Source organism: Chironomus tepperi, unplaced genomic scaffold, assembly GCF_022539635.2.
Source record: "Chironomus tepperi strain 1889 unplaced genomic scaffold, CSIRO-AGI_Ctep_v1 contig_244, whole genome shotgun sequence".
Taxonomy (NCBI): Eukaryota; Metazoa; Arthropoda; class Insecta; order Diptera; family Chironomidae; genus Chironomus; species Chironomus tepperi.
In genome coordinates, this window is record NW_027226366.1 from 1,689,200 (window position 1) to 1,707,980 (window position 18,781).

The window sequence follows — 18,781 nt, forward strand, 5'->3', positions numbered from 1 at the left end:
GAAAAGAGGAAATAGAACTTAATTCTCTCTCTCAAAAGGGAATTGCATTTTTTGCATTCCCACCTAAGCATTAATAAAGAATATAAAGTAATACTTAAACACAGCAGACATAACAATTTCTACAATCTTAAATACTTTTCATTGGGTGGGAGGAAGCAGCAACAAAGAAAATGAATTCATTCAGTTTTTGTTTTCGTTCGGATTCATTCTTATATTTTCTTATGAATTCCATTTTATGTGCGGAATAAGCTTAAATGAAAATCAATTTTTATTTCACTCCTAAAATAATAATAAAAAAAGAAGCGAGAATAAACAAACGAATCAATTGGAAATGATGTGAAAAAAGACTATTTGCCTTTGTTTTATTCATCAATTAAATGAATGCTCACGAGAATCGCGAATAGCTCGATATTCGCAATAATTAAACAACATTGTTGTGTTTTAAATGAATTACATTGAACCGAGCACATCGTATTGTGGATATAAAATCAATCAGAACTTACATTTTCAGCATAAATTAATTGATGCCTGTCCACAAAAACTGTGAAATTCTGCCACCTACTTTATTAAATCACTGTGGGAGTCGTTCATTAATGGCATCTACTTAATTACTTTGCTGGTTGGCTGTATGAATCAATTGTTATCCATGGTTACTCTCAGATGGCGCCTAAAGCTGGTTCAATCGCTGGCTTCCGCCTGTCAATTTCCGATACTGCCTCAATCGACAGCTTCATTCCAAGAGTTTTGTTTGATACACGAGCTCTGTTTCTATCTACAAAGTCGGATTTAAAGACATTACTTCTGCAGGTTTTCAAATAGCATTTCCAGCTCATCGATGCCTGTCACTTTGACTCGTCTCATAATTGCAGCCTCTCGTTAGAGCTGAGATACTGCTCCTCTTCTCTGTTGAGTCCATAGATGATTCCAAGACAGTGGTCGACAGCCTGTTTGCCGCAGCATACTAGGATGCCCCATAAAAAATTGGAGATGCTATGAACTGTATGCTGTGTGAAGTTAGATAATGATATCAAGAGTTTGTAACCAATCCTTAGCTATAACCTAATAAGTAACACATTCAGAGAAGTGTACCCCTTCCTCCTAGCTATCTATATCCATTTTTAATACATAATTACGTTCCGGACGACATTTTTGTTTAAAAAGTAGAACAGTTGGCCTCAAAAAATCACAAATATTGATGTACAATAACAATGGTGCCATAAACTCGGATTTATTGATTATTTCTACTGTAAACTGTCACAAATGGATTAAAAATTTAAAAACCCCAAAAAAGTTGAATGAGCAGCTCTCTCGCGTCACTTCCTATATTGAATGTCCTGGTTTTTGGGTGAACAGAGGAAGTTTGTTGTTGTATTTGTTACTTTATAAAGTTTTTGGGTAACAAAAGGATTGAAGATTATATTTTTACGGGTAGTTAAGGCACACATTATATTCAATTTTTTGAGTCATTAGCTCCCCATTTTCCAATACATGGAAACTTTTTGATTTTTACGGCTAACCGCGCCTTAGTCATGAAACTTTTACGAAAAAAGTTAATTAGACACAGACTCGCTTTCACTTGCTTAATATTTAATGTCCATTGCCACAATTCTCATTGTTTGACCTCATTAGATTCGTTGAAGACTTTATTGGTTGTTGCTTCTACTTTACGCATCAAAGAAATTCAATCTGTGGACTGTAATTGTTTAATCTGCAATGTCCTATTGCTGTGTTATCAGGTTTCCAATTTTCTGAGAGAAATAAGACACAAAAAGCTCTATTGTATTGGATAAATTACATCATTGTTCTAATCGGTACCGGAAAGCTTTCCTTGAGTAGGTTTCAAAATAGATTCACAAAGGCATGCCTAACAATGAGAAATGAATGAATTTTTTGTGGAACAGTAAATGAATGAGATATAAAATGTGTAGGATGTGGATACGTAGGTTTTACTTTAAAGTTCACGATGCCGTCTCAATCGTTCTTAATGTCCTTAAGGATTAACATGCGAAATTCCACAAAATCTCATTAGTAATGACAAATACTGTCTAAATCACACATTTTAAATGCCATTAGCTTAAGTGCTGCAAATTGAATTGCGAACTTACGTTTTTGAAATGAAATAATCTATAGTCTTACAGTTAGTTGTCATAAGGAATTACATGAAGCTTTTAACTGACTGTATTGTAAGCATTAAAATGTAATGAAATAAAATTAGATCGATCGATTGAAAATTGGAAGCAACAACAATGCCAGAAGTATGTCAAAATTTACTCATTCACACTCATTTCAATCTGTTTGAACAGCATTTGCATCTGTTACTGCTTAGACGTTGAATATTCCGATCTTTATTTCTAATTTGTTTACATACTTTTACGTACGTCATTCATGGCACGAGATGTGTACATAAAGGAATGCTCACAGGTGGATGGAATGTCTGTGATGATGGAATAAAAAAGAGTAGTAACAACAATAATAATTTGATGCTGCTTCTTCTTATTTCCTCCATCTGACATGGAAATTTCAAACGTAAATTACTTCCTGCTGTTGTTCTTTCAAGTCTGTGTATCAATTTAAGTAAAGTATTATCCGAAGAAGTTCAAGAGTTTTTTTAATCTTGAAGGCAGGAGTGGACAACCTTTTTGTGGCATGGTCCACCTTAGTGGAAAGCCACGGTCCACATTGATGGTCAACTGCAACCAATACCGGACAGTTCATGCTGTTCATGGCATTCAAAACCACACAAGAGTTCCGCGACACACAGGTTGTCCATCCCTGCCTTAAAGAAATCTTCGCTGAACTTTCTTTTATTTTAATTTCTTAAAGTAAACTTTCTTGTGCTCTTCCATTTTGCCATTTGAATGGAGTTAATGTAATGAAACTGTGTGAAAAGGCAAGGAAAGAGAGAGCAAAAAAAGTTTCTCTTTACTGCTGAGCTGTGCTTTATTTTTTTCTCTTGCTTAAATTTAATCAATAACAGCTTCCGGCCTCAACATTCTTCCATGTTGCCAGTCGACTTTCTCATTATTATTACTATTATTCTTGCTTACTTCTTCCTTTTTTATGTACGTTAAAGACTTAAGGAAAGGTATAAATGTGGCGGTATCACATCAGCCATGAGATTGTGAGGATGAGACGAGGATGAATAAGAAAAGGAATTTGTCGTCTGCATTGTGAACTTTTTTCATTTTTCAAAAGAAACCAACTTTGCATTTTTGTTCTTATTCCAGCCATAACTCATTCATCTCATCTTCTACGAATGTTAAACATGATTGTCTTTGCCCATTTCAATTTGAATTTATGAGATTTATAAATTTTAGCGCATTTTTGAAGCAAGGAAGCTTAATAATACATTTTGTTTGGCTGGCTGGTTGACTGAATAACTAGCTGGCTAGTTGACTGGCTTGGTGGCTGGTTGGTTCTCAAGCTTTATAAGGTTTGAGATTTCGGAAACCAGGCATCGTAGAAAGCTCTAGTTTGAAGCATTAGCTCTGTGCTATCGAGTTAGTCCTGTATTGATTGTTCTACAAGCGTAAAACTATCTCTATGTTCGTTAATTCATGATTTTCCATTTCATAAACAACAGAAAAGCACTTTTAAAGCGTTGCTTCTAGTAAATTTAAATTTTTATCGACCGTTATAAAACTTAAATTCTAAAAAACCGTTATACTATAAAATCATTTAATTTTAGGGAAGTGATTTGGATTTTAACCAATTGCTGCTCTCTGGGACAAAAATTTGTTGATGTCGCTCGATAAGATCGAGTACTTCTGTAATTTTCTTATGAATATGACACAAAAATATGAATTTATTTTCTCATTTGAAGTGTCACTTCTGTAGATTTCATACATTTCACACAACGGCAGCTTTTTATAGCCAACGAGAATTATTTATATTAACATCTGATCTATCATTGTTCATACACAGATGAGATGATGGAGATGACTGAGGGAGTTTAGAATGTTGTTTCATGCAAATGACTTGAGAGCATTTTCACCATATTATTATTCACATTTAGGATTAAAGGCAAAGCTGTTGATATTTTTTTTCCAGACCCGTGCTATTTTTTACTGGTTAATGTTAATGTTTTTGCTAACCCTGTGGTCACTGGATCTGCTTTACAATAGATGAACTTTGTGGTTTCTCCCTTCTCTCGTCGCTGTTCTTTATCACATAAATTTCAGACCTTTTTTTTCTTCCCATTTAACAAGATACGATGAGGTTTTGGATATCCTTGATCTGAATTGGGTACGAATTTTGCTATGTAGCTTCAGTTTGGCGCCAAAACTTATTAATTTTTTCAAGTCATGAAACTTTTTTTTGTCATTAAATCTTGAAGATTCGAGTTAAAGAAGCGAGCATGATTCAAGGACAATCATGTAAAATTCCACAAATAAGCATGCTCAATCCTTAAAAAATCGTAATCAAGCAAATCCATATGAGACATCCAAGTTACAAATTGATTCATAAATCAAGTCGATAAATCTTTTTCCCCTTTGAGACACTCATTTATGCGAAAAACTCAATGCGATGACAGACAGACGATGAGAGTGATAAGAGTACCTTTCTGAATGTTAAAAATATATGTTGGCTATAAATAGAATAATAAAGGATTAGAAGTGTATTGATAATACACATAATTTCAATCAATATGTTGTTGTCGTAAATGAGTATCGATTGGAGTGAAGAGCGTCATAATATTCATTGGGCCATTGACTGTCTTAAACATCTACTTAAATATCTTATGGATTATTATTATGATATTGATGTCTATTAATAAATGTGAATTTTAGACGCTATTTCTGACCTATTTGGACATAAATATTTTTATTGGGATTGTTAAAAGGTTAGCCACAGCAGCACAATGTAGTCGCTGGGATATTGTTACGTCATCATGTAGACGGCAGGACGGAGAGGTGCCTTGACAACACCATGACGTCTGTTTTTATTTGAAAGGGTTTGGCCAAGAACTGTAGGTCTACATTTTAAATGCGCACGTCTGTAGATTTTAAGGGTAACTTAACGTTTGCCCAAGGATGCAGGCATGATGATTTCGACCGTACCTTAAAGAGTCCAAGGTTGCTGGCTTGCTTTGTTTATGTCTGAAGGCCTGCAATTTGGACAAACCCTATTTTATTATAGCAATAGATGAAATCTGCCACAGCGTGCCGTTCTTACTACTTTATATACTGTTGTAAGCAACGATGCATTTAGAAGCCCAACAACCAGTGCTTCTTAGGGATTTAAATTCGTAGGAATTATTTACCGTACTGAATCCTTAGAACTGAAGAAGTGATTTGTTGAGTCACGTTCAGGGTCACGTTTCACATAATTTGGAAAAATGATGATAATAAATCATTTCCCATCCCGCTCAGGTCAGACAAAATAAGTGAATGACCCCGTCCAAAAAGTCAATGATTCATATTTCTTTTAGTAAATGACCTTATTAATATATTTTTAAAAGCATTTTCATCTATACAATTTTCAACATCTCATTTATTGCGTTTTTTTTCGAGATATATAATATGGGTGAGAGAATGAGATGCTGATGATGATGATGAGAGCTGTGAAAAAATTTCCATTTCATAATATTTAACGCCTAAATAAATAAACGTTGGAGAAAATGAGAAAGTGGGAAAAAATACAAAAAAAAAATATATGTTTAACTTTTTGATGAAACAGTGGCGTGGAAATCTCATGCTGTTACAAAAAGGAATGTATGCATCAGTGGTGGGCAACCTTTTTTACGCGGCACACCTTGTGGGAAGCCACGACGATCAAAACATGCGATTCATGACATTTCTTGGAAATTTCAGGCGTAACACTAGTGTGTCGCATCACACAGGTTGCCCACCACTGATCCACATACATAATTCCAACAACACTCGAACTCACTTAAAGCATATTGAGCACAGCAAGCAAATATGTCACTGTTGTCTGTATGTGATGAGATTTTTTCTTTTTTTCTATAATTTCTTTATTTATCTTTCCATTTCTCATTCTTCTCTCCATCCTCCTGTATTTTTATTTATGTAGATGAAAAATCTTCGCGCTTTTCTTTTTGAAAATCGTGAAAAATTCATTTTTGATATTTAATAAAAATAGCCTCAATGATTTTTATGATTTCTTATATTTGATATTTTTACATTCTCCACGCTTTACAAGCACATACATTAATGTGTTATTTATTAAGGCAACGCTGTCCATTTTATGTTTATATCTGTCTCGATGACACGTCCATGTGTGACTTTTCAAAAAAAAAAATTGTTATTATTTTTCATCAAGGTTGCTTTGATTTTGCGCGCCAAAAAAAATTGCTTTCAAGTGAATTTTGTAAATAATACAAAAAGTATACAAATCGGCAGACGGCAGTCAAACAGACATAGTTGTTGGAACTAAGCGACGTCCGCTTTGAAGCTGCTTCCAAGTGACTGATGAAATAGCGTCCATACACTGATGTTGCCCTTGGTAACAAAAATCAGCTCAAGTTTAAGGAAGTACTTCACTTCACCAAGTGGCTGCTAAGCTACTTCATTTAAATGTCAGGTTTGGATGCTGTTTGGAAAACATTTCAACATCTGCCAATCCGATTTGATATTCCTAATGGTTTTAAATATCTTCTGTGGTTACAAAGCTGGACGTCAGAGATTTTTTCTATTACCATAACAAATGCATTAGAAAAGTTTTGGAATAAATTGTTCATTATTGACATTTCTGTGGTGAACAATGTTTTCTACAGCATAATATTCTTCAGTCAAGTGGGATGTCTATCCATCAATTTCTCACTGGAGTCTTCATAAAGTCTTGGATATTGACAAAAAATATGAAAATGTCAAGAACCTAGCAACAACACATAAATCATGGATATATACTTTGATGAAAAAAAAACGTGAGTTATATCCGTTCAATAATTTGGGGGTTGTTCGTAAATGACGTGAAACTTAAAGGGGAAGAAGTTTGAGCATACTGATGCTATACGCCATATTCCCGAATTCTAAGGTTTTTGATCCGATTTGTCGTCTGATACAACTTCAACCTACACCTCTATAGGGCTCAGTAAGGAAGTTTGCGGGTAAATGCTTCCTTGTTCTGGATTCTTTAATTTATTAGGGCTTTTGGAGACAAAAATCCTGAAAACCTTCAAAATTTTCGCATTTCGTCCAAAAAGTTCAAAATTCTGGCTGATCCCTTGACTAGAATTAAGCACCATGGTGTCACCACGCCATCATGTGATCTTCTTCATTGCCCATAGGACAAGCAACTTGGATGTATTTGGATCTGATAGTAAAATAGAGTAGAAGGTTGTAGAACAGTAGCAAAGCATCCTTAAATCGACGTCATTTATGAACGACCCATCATCATAATTGCACAAAGCAAAATCACTTTATATCATGAGATAATCTTCAATATTTCACAAAACATAAAAAAAAATCGATGGACACCCTACATTTATTCAAGAGAGTTCCAATAAAAGCTTTTTCATTTCTATGCCACAAAAAAAAGAGAACTTCATACAAAGTATTTACATCATTCACAATTTTCCTTAGAATTCTTTTATAAAGACAGACTATATATCTGGTATCATAGGAGACAGCATGCCAAGTAAGCTATTGGGAATGCTTAATGATAATGGAAGTGAAAGCGTATAGAATTCTTAAAATTTCTAAATGTATTGTTAGGATTATTTTACTATATCGTGCATGATCTACGAGAACATAACAATTTTGCTAATACTTTAAGCTTCATCGTGGTGTCGAGGCACTGAATTGTAGTAAAGCTGTATGAGGTTTATACATATAATTATATTTTTAAATCCCCCCACAAAAAGCAGCAACAACAACAACGAAAAGGCAAATATATTCTAATCCGTATGTCTTGTCTCGATTTACACACAAAAATTTATCTTTGGATAAAGTTTATTAAGCATACAGCAACACACAAACAAAAAAATGATGGAAAGAATGTCGGTCGGTGAGTGGAGAGATGGAGGAAAAAAATGGAATCCAGCCAATAAAATATGAACCCAATAATAATATTAATCTGTTGTTAGCAAACAATTTCCCTCGTATTTCTTCTATTTTCATTTCTACATTTTAACCTTCCTGTCTGTCGTTTATGTGCCTTTCTACAAAAAAACATATTTTTTGTGAGATCTGGGTAAAGTTCGGGTCTAGTCGCTGTTATTTGATATTAACTTTTGGATGACATTAAAACGCATTTTTTCTGGGAAATTAGAATGTTTGTGGAAGGCTAAACTGCTTTTGGTTCTTAAATTCATAGAAGATTGGAAGTCATTTGTGAGCAACCTTGAATTTTCTTCATTTTATTAAAGTCTGTAAGAAATTTAGAAAATTTACATTTTAATGTCAAATTTGGACCCGAGAGACACAAATCAGGCAAAGAAATCCTTTTATAATTCTTTTAGACTTCCAACTCTGTAGTCAACTTCCTAATGACTGCCACATTGAGCCTTTTGTCCCCTGAAATCTATTGTTGTACTGTACTTACTTACTTACTGCATCCATGTTTCAATGTGGAGCATAGGTTCCAATAAAACGCTTTAAATCTGACGCTGTTGCTGTCACCCAGTGTTTTCAAATTCTCTGTCCATACGTTAAGCTGACATTCTTAAGAATAAATATTCTAAACTTTGTACGCAGATCTCTAAGTCGATTTGAATTTTGTATGTAAAATCGACTTGAGTTAACTTTGAGTTCTTCCGGAAAAGACAAGACAAAGAAATGAGGGAAATTCTAATTTCAGCTTGGTGGGACTCTGGCTGGACGCATTTTATACGCCGTAAAGTGGAAAGTTCCATCTAGATCTGCTTCATAGTCACCGAACTACCATGCCAAAATGTCTCACAAATCACTTATCTCCCCCTTAGTATAGCTAAACAGAATCGAAAACTATCAGTGTTATTTCAATCCATAAAGCTATATAAAGTACAATAATAAAGTGGAAAAGAAAAAAGGTTAGATAAAGTATTGCTAAAAGTACGAAAAGAAAGTAAAAAAACGAAGCAAAAGTTATATTTAAAGAAGATATATGAATGAATTTCAAGCAACTCGTGTGCTGTATGCTTAACTGACTAGAATGAAGGAAGGAGAGAGGAAGAAAAACAATGAAACTGTCAATTGACAATGATTTATATGAAATTAAAATCGCACATTTTTCAGTTGTGAAGAAGGATGAAAATGTAAAAAATGCTTAATAGGCAGCACTTAAGGAGTGACGCAGTTAATGAAAATTATTTCCTATGAGAATATAAACTTCAAATAAGAGCACGAAGAAGTTTTTTTGATTATTTTCATTTCTGAATCTCAAACATAAATTGTGAAACCAAATTACAGTCGTGAAGATTTTCGAGATGCTATTTAAGTACGTGCAATAAAAAACTAATTGTAATCAATTAGTCAGCAGAAATGACTTGTTACATAAATCATATTTAAACTCTTTAGTCTGCATGTTATCCAATTACAATATAACCTCACTCAATTAATAGAAACGACAGTGTCAAAAATCATTATTTTCATCACGAAATCTCATCTCGAACACATTTCTACCCCCATCCACATATTTATCGTCAGATGTGTCATGTGTACAGTGATATCGGGGACGTATTCAGGGGAGCTTGGAGAGGGTGGTGTCGGTTTTAGTTCATATAATTCTTTAACTTGGTAGGGCTTCAAAGCAACACCAACCACCCTTCCTACAAGTCCCACATATTTTTGGGTATGCCTTGGGTATAGCCACATCATGTATCATGTGTACAGTTGGGTATCGTGGGCGTATTCATGAATATTAATTTGGTAAGGTGTCAAAGCAATACCAACCACTCTCCCTACCAGCCCCACATATTTCTAGCTACGCCACTGGTATAGTCACATCATGTGTCATGAGTCATGAGTCACAGTCACATCGGAGATGTACTCAGCGATGGAGGGTGTGTGTCGTTGCGGATCGCCCAAATTTTGGCAATTTATACAATTTAAAATTGTCAAAAAGAACTCCCCTCCCTCCTCTCTTACAATCACATCTTAGCTACGCCTTCGATACAATCACATCCTAGCTACGCATCTGCTACAGTCACATCATTTAAGTTATAAAAAATTGGCACAACGGAACAATAAATTTTTTCTGTATCGATTTTCCTCAACTCTATCTAAAAAAATATTCGTTCAATCTCTCTAACTCATTTATTTGTTGTTCCTGTCGAACGGCTGATCTCGACGATGAAGAGCTAGTCTGCAACATGCCGTGTGATATAATATATTTTTTATGCGATCATTAATGACTTTTTTTTTCACTTACGAACGAAAAAATCATCAATCAAATGAAATTTGTCAACGTCTGTAATTGGTGCATAGCCATGTTTTCAATAATTACTGTCTGAATGCTGTGTCCATTTTCTCAACTTTCCTCATCCCATCAATCTCTTTATATGTTTGATGTTTATTTGATGTCATAATAGTTAAAATAATAACGATTTTTATTTTCTGGCACATGTCTAGAGGTGCATTAGTCTGAAGAATTTACGGCTTACAAAATTCTGACGATGGATTGATGATATGTTAGAGCATTAGTGTAAATTGAGGTGGGAATTTGGTTTCATGGCAAATGATGAATGCAAATGATGCGATTTGTAGATGTAGAGTGATGCATGAATGCAAACTGCATGTTGCACAGCTTGAAAAGCAATTTTTCACAGCATCCATCAATTCTGTTTACTGGATCTTGATTTTCTTAGAAAAACTCTTCAGTTCTTCATTGTTTGATAGTTTGATTAATGAATTGGCACAAGAAATTTGTCAAGAATGTCAAGGATAGTAAAATTTAGTGATATTTGTCAAGGCAAAAAGATTTAGATCCAAAAAATATTTATAAACTTAAACAATCAAAATTCATTCAAATACCCTAAAACTATGCCAAATATTCAGCATTAGCGTGAATACAATTATCAAAATTCAACATATTTCATGCCTTAAAATAAACAAGCTTCCTTCTCATGTCTCACACAAAGATTAAAAGACGATTGATTTTTTTCTCTTTTTCCTACTAATTTTGTTCATCAACATCCATATGACTCGAGATATCTGTGCGAGAATATGGAAAAAGAGTGATGGCATCAAAAGAAGCAAGAGAAAAAATTTACATTAAACATGTTTTCCATCCGCACAACACCCACATTCCTCTTCTTGTATATAATAATATTTTTTGGCTGCTTATTGACATTTTACGCGATATCACTGTGTGAAAGACGAATCGTAACTTGAAAATAAAAAAAAAGTGTACATAATATGTAATGTCATCAATGAAGTAAAGAAGAATAAGGCTTTAAGGCATGAGAAAATGTGTGACACAACCATCAATATTTGCGTACGAGGAATTTATAAAATCATGCATGAAAATATGGCAATACATTACGTTCTTTGAATTACAAAAGGAATCAAGATATTGTTTCTGTTTCGGATGAGATAACTTTGATCTATTAGAGAAAAGAAGCAGTTGGAATAATATTATTTATAATAATACAAAATTCAGTAGCCGAACAAAGATCGAAATAAACTTTCATTATAGATTCGGATATGTAAAATAAACATGATAATAAAAGTTATAATGAATACATAAATATCATCAAGTTTTATCGATTTTTAATAAAGTTTGAATATTTTGTTAAGGGATTTGTTTATGTATGAAGTCCATAAGATGATTGGAGTTTTGTAGACTTCCTTCTTCTTGATTTTAGAGCTATTTCTAATAATTTAGCAAGTTTGCCAATTTTTCAATTTTGTTCTGTTAAGTTCAATAGTAATGTTTTGGAACAGGCAGCAGGAACGTCAGCTTAGAGAATGGTAAATGTAGTTTGATTAAAAACTAGTTCCTAATAGATTTAAATGAGGAAATAAATGAAATGTTTGTTTATTCTTCGGAGTTCAAAAACAGACTGAACTTTTGTATAAAAAGGGGTTTTCAACTATGTACAATAAATATTATTCAAATCTCAAATGACCGTTACAACACTCTTCTTTCGTATTCAGACCAAATTCTTCAATTTGCTAAGATTTTCTTACAAATTTCTACTAAGTAGGACGTTACTTATGAATGAATCTTAACACTCTCAAAAATTTCTCTATTTTTTAACTACTTTTTAAGCCAATGAAAATAACATTTTTATGAGGTGAAAATGTGTTGAAAGATAACGACTCATTATCTCGTTGTAAGCCACTTTAAATTACTGTCAGATGACCGACTAGAACTGTGAAAATATTGTAAGAAAATAAGAAAAAGAAAAACTATACATAAACATATAATGATTGCCTGCATTCTCATGATTTCATTGAAAAGATAGGCAGACGTTCGTGCCATAAATAAGATCATCTCACATTTGTTTTTCCCTGCTTTTCATTTCACAAATGTGGTCGAGTGTTGAAAGAGCATCTAATTAATTAATGATTACAATTCTCATTTCAATTTAGAGATCTACAAATCTAAAAGCAAATGTGTTTGTTTACTTTCATTTTTGTTTCTTCTTCCTCCTCTATTTTTGTGGTTTTTTAAATAATTCAGAATCAAAAATCTATGTTTTGACATAATGTCCATTGAATGATGTCGTTTTCAAGGAATTTTGAGATATTTTTTAATATTTATGTTTTGTTGGTTTTACTGAATGATCCAAACGGGAATTTTAGCATCGATTTTAAAGAATTAAGGGCAGGTTGTCAATTTATATGATATTTTTAGAATTTTTGAGGTTTAAAGATCTAGGTCAGAATACTATCCCGAATAGACAAGTAGCATGCTCATTTAGGTCATTGTCTGTTTAGGTTCCTAGATCTTCATCAAAATTTGTAATTAAAAGTTTACGTGATTCAATTAATTACCTGGAAACTGAACAATCTATGATTTACCATTTAGTTCCTGTAACACTTTCGTTATATCTAATTAAATACTATTTTATGATGAATGTGATATTTGCACAAACTTGTTATTTTGCAATTATGTACTTTTTGTTACACTTTGTAAGATCCAGTGACTAAAAGATTCATACATTGTAATTGAAATTTAGGTCAGAGCAGACTTTTCTTTAGAATAAAGTATCACAATGTTTGTAAGGAATTTATCTTGATAGTTAGTCACTTGATTTGCTGGAGTGTAAATCACAATAATTATTTGTTGACAAGTATTAGAAGAAGAAGTTCCTTACATATTTGATAAATGAGATGTTTATTCTTTGAAATTCTAAATCTGACTAAAATATATTTATACGAAGGGGTCAGCAACTATGTTTATTAGGGGAAAATCAATTGATTGTAGTTTCAAATATAATTCAAATATTAAACGACAGTTGACGAATAACTAAGCATAATACATGAACATCCATGAACATTTATCTGTTACGACACCTCTAAGGATTTGTTGTACAGCGATTCAAAGCTTAAAAAACACAAACTCATATTTCATTTCCATTAATTCCATTTCAAAAGACCAACAGCAGTGAAAATCCAAATAAACACTTGACTATGAATCTATTCCAAAAATCTACTTTCATTAATTCAATTACAGATGCTCAAATATTGTCAATACATTTGCATAAGTATTTTTGAATGAAAAACTAAAATTGTATTCAAATTAATTCAGTTCCATATCGTAAGAAAATTGATTAAAATATAAAATTCAGTAAGCTATAGATTTGCATAGAAAATCCTACTACAGTGAAATTGCTGTTAAGTGAACTAACGTGCTTGAAATTGATGAAATTACTATTAATGAAATTTCATTAAATTTATTAAGTATTAATTCCAGATATTAGTCTTATTAAAGTACTCACCAAGTGTATTAGCTGCTCTTGATCATTAATTGAAATCGCACTAATCTCATTAAAGTCGAATTGGCTTCCCAACTTACTTCTTCTTACTGTATCTCTCGTATATTTAATGAAAATGGGATTCTTTTGATTTTTTTTTTTCATTTTCATCTTTTTTTTACTCAAGTAGAAATGAGCAGCTTGAGAGAAAATGCTGTAAAATGTAAACCACCGTCAAAGTCAAGTACTTATGGTGTTCCTTTCGTCATGCCTTTTTTTTTATTCGCGGGGAAAATTTATTGTTGAATGGCGAGTGTCATAAAGATAAAGTTATTCCTCTCTCATACTCAAACTTGTACATTATATCACTTAATTTCTTATACTTCTTATTTATTTATTTTTTTTGTACATCTGTTCGGGATGCTGACGCTGAAAGTTTTTCACAAATTTCTTTTTACATGCTAGAAAAATATCTTCTTATAATTTACATGCATGAGCACATTTGAGCACGCGATGGATGAGTAATAAAGGAAATTATACGTGTGGCTATATATTGAATGATTACTGACACAAACATACGTGTGCATACCTTTTTCTATTCGATTTTTCTTCGGAACAGGAGAAATAAAAATATTTTTTCCACCTTTCTTTCCGCTCTTTTTTTCATTCATTCCGTTTGAACGACCTCATAGTCTAATGATATCGGCGTTGGTGGCATAGAATGAGAGAAGAACGACAAGTGTTCATGATCAATTCAACACCTGCTTTACACAATAATTCTTATTTTTATCAGAGTTGTTTGATGGTCGGTTTGTTGTGGCTAGACTTGAGATTTGTCTATGTGGATCTGTCAAGGGTCAGACACTCTAAAGGACAGTACTGTTCTTACTGTAATTAGGGTAAAGAATATAATTTTTGTGGTAATATAATTTTTGTGGTATTGACATTTTTTTGGAAATTCTATTTTAAACTGCTTTTCACTTCCAGAAAGTTAAATAAATTATGAAAGAATGCTATTAAAATGATATATGTTTAGTTTTATGGAGCTTTTACCTTACTATAACTAAGTTTTATCGATCCAAAAATTTACCCTAAAAATTCAAGTTTTTACTACAATTTTCAATTAAATATTTTCTTAAGGAATTATCACTGATTCATTTAGGAAGTGGACTAATATGATAAAACAAACCATATATTTTCACAATAATTAGTATTAAACAGTTAAAGTTAATTAGTTTAACTAAAAAAACACATTTAAAATATGTAAACATTGAATATAATTTTTGTGGTAAAAAAATATAATTTTTGTGGTATTTTTTCTAAGAGATTTTTTGGGTGATTACCCTAAGGTTGATGCTCCCCTATCTTATTTAAAATTTAAAAATTCGTTAAATTTTTTTCAAATATTTTTTAGTTAATTTATCATTTTCCACGTACTTTCCAGACTTAAATTGAACTCAAATAAGTTGAATATAAGTCTGTTAATAAATTTAGGTAATCTCCTTGAAGAATTAAGCTAGAAATCCTCAATTTATTATTACCACAAAAATTATATTCACTAATAAAATCAGTTTTTCACGAAAACTGTTATTTTAGGATAAATTTTGCATAGCTTATAGTAAATTTCCTTGTTTCCTTAATATTTTGCCGAAGAAATTGTCCTAAAAGAACTAACACGTGAAAAGTTGTGAACTTTTAAAATCTTGAAGATTGGAATTACCACAAAAATTATATTCTTTACCCTATTGAATAAAAATGAAAACACAGTACTGGAGTTTACTAAATTCTGTATGCTAGGTGATTAATACTCCAGGAATGAAGTCAGGGTATTCAAATGTCTATAGAGTTTTGACACAGGATCCAACTATGCGATGTGAAACCACACAATGTGATGAGCCAGAAGAGCTGTGCCTGATTGGACAACTTGTTATAATGTCTAGTTTATTCAATGAGAAATGCAGTTAGTTTTTTGAAGGAAAAATCTTGGAAAAATCAGGAGGGCTTGACTTTTGATAATGATTTAAGGGCCTCTTCCCCTTTGTGCATTTAAGACTTACCCGAAAATTTTCTAAAGAAGAACACTCAATCCCCACTAGATACGCCTCTACTCCTGATTGAAACAGGTGCCAAGTTTTTATTAAGAAGAACAAATTGAGTCATAAATCACTTTCAATTTTGGCTAAAACTGTCTGAACATAAAATTAAATTAAAATTGTATTAGGAACTGACCAATCTATTAGGTCGAAAATCATAATTCAATGTAGTACATTAATCCAGAGCTTAAAGTCGACTCTAATTTGAGTATGTAAAAGTCGAATCGACTCCAAATGAAATTCAAGGTGACTTCAAGCTCTATATTAATCAATGCTTCCACATCTGTCATCAGTAAATAATTTCAAGTTCCATATGCTACATCGTCTCTATCAATCTCTATATTTAAAATTTTGATTAATGTAAGTCAATTCTTCTAATCTACATAATTGTCTGAATTTACATCATTGACTGCCCATCGGAATCTAGAAATATCTCGAGGCCTGTACATTATACAGTCTTCCAATAAAGTATAAAATTTCATTAGCATCAATTTTTGAACGACTTTCCAAAATAAAATCTCAAAATAAATGATGTGTTGCTAGGCACTGGCCTAGACAATGGCAATATCTATGTAAGGGAACCAAGACAACAGCTCTGACTTTTTCAATGTCTCTAATAAGTATATTGGAATGTATATTTCATTTCTGATACACTTGAATGTGCTACGCGTACACAGAAGACTTAGCAGACAATAAAAAAAAGTTCAATTTTACCGTGAGAAGTTCAGCTTGTTCGAAAACATATGTAGCTATTAATCGTCGTTGGATTAGATAGATTTCTATTTTGAAGGGACGACAGACGAATTAGTTGAATATGAAAAATTTCATACAATTCATTCACAGTTTTCCGTACCTATATGTGAGAAACCATAAAGTTTGAAAGCAGGAAAAAAGCAACAAGTTTTGTGTGTAGGATAGGAAACATGTTTGACGGATATAAATGTACTTAAGCTCAACATGTTTGTTGTTGTATTTTTTCATGTAGCTAGCACAAAAATCTATTAATTTTCATTTTCAGCTATGCCTTCGTTATTAAAATGAAAATGTTTCTGCGTTACTGTATTAATTAGTGGATATAAAGTTATTCCCCTTCATTTTTAATGCATCAGATGCAACAGGTTCTCAAACAATATTATTCAATTCACACAATATGCATGAGATCAATTAGCTTTACTTCCGTATAGGAACAATATTGTTACTATTCAATCTACTTTACCATTTCCATTCTCCTTTTATGGCCTACTACATTGTAAATGCTATTTCCATTTTCTCCTATTTGTAAAAGACTTCAAATAATGTTTTTTTGTTTAAGTCAGTGCTGAAAAACAATTGAAATGAAAATCTTTTCAGTATTTCCTGTTAAAGGAATTGAAAGTTTTGTATGTAATCATTAACATTCATCTTCAATAAACACAATTTTGGATATTTTTGGCAAACAAAGGCACAGCATATTCTGTGAAATAAATCTAATTAAAATTTTGACAGTCTAATTTAATTTGTAAATGCTGTAATGAGTAAATGGAATGCGCCGTGTTGATAATGTTGTTCTTTTTGTTTTTGGGTACCGTAATGACTTCTCCTTTTCTATTTGTCTGGTGTAAAAAGTACCAAAAAGTGTTCAACTTTCGGCTTCGTGACCTTTAACGGAATTGTCAATAAACTCTCTCATTAAGTCTTCTTGCCTTTTATAAATGAGGGTATTTAATGGAAGTTGGTGTGGTGTCTGAGAAGAGTGGAATTTGGGTATAGAGGCATATGAAGGTGAATCTGTCTGTGCGAAAGTAAGGCACCTGTGGCCGAGTGGTTAGGTCTCAGACCAGTAATCTGGATCACTCTTTTGTGAGTCCGTAGGTTCGATTCCCACTAGATCTTAAACTCCCAGTTATTATATTAGACTGCTGTCGATATGCTAAGGATTCGTACAATGCTCCACAACATTCAAATTAAGCAATGCCGACATTTTTCCACATCAAAGTGCTACAAAGTAAAATATTTATTAATCCGTTATCTGATACTGTCTGATACAATCAAGTTTCTAAGCCTAAGGATATAAAATCGATTGTGCCTCTGCTTGTGAGATGAGATTCTGGTATAAGCTTTATTTCCAGCTTTATCTACATCATTATATCTTCGCCTAAATCATTTCGATCATCTTTCAAGCTTTATCTTCAACAATAGCGCAGAGAGTTATCGGTAGTTAAAATAGAAGGATTCATTTATCATAAAGCTACGTGCTTGTTCAAGATTTAAAGTTGATATTGCTTTGTACGGTCCGTACTCTATTCTAGTCTGCAGGGAGCTTTCAAGTTTAAGACTCAAATCTGATTAAAAGCTATGTAATGGATATTTCTGGCACATATTGCAGAAGAACTGAAATTTGCTGCATCATGCCGTTCGTAGATTGATCCACTGTAAATTTTAGTAAGCTCTCTGTATAGTAAGTGACGTCATTTGCCAACAACCCCCAAAGACAACATACTATTCTGACTTCCAATAGAAATCTCAACAAGGTCATCCAACCCTAGTCTACACATATGATTCCAAAAAAGATACAGTCTAATGTCAAAAACTTTTTATTATTTACATCCTTTTTCCTATAAAAATTATCATATCAATCAAGGAACCCATTTTTCTACACAATAAAGCAATATGATAGGCTCATTTTTTTGATAGGCACTTTAACTCATCCATATCATTTGATTGAAAATCATGAATATGTAATCAGAAACATGATCTAATTTTTTACTACTCTGATGCAAACGTACGTTCGAGCATAAAAAGTACAAAGTGATACAAAACAGCAAGTGAACGAGAGGAATAAGAAGAAGTTTCCATTATTTTATTTCTTTTGTGTGTTCTTTTTTGTTGTATCCACATGCTCAAT

At 32.6% G+C, this 18,781-nt stretch overlaps 1 protein-coding gene across 7 annotated transcripts in view; it reads left to right on the forward strand.

Moving 5' to 3' along the window:
* tow (target of wingless) overlaps positions 1-18,781 on the forward strand; it is a 38,361-nt gene that overhangs the window by 12,805 nt on the left and 6,775 nt on the right. The gene's annotated exons all lie outside the window — the stretch shown is intronic.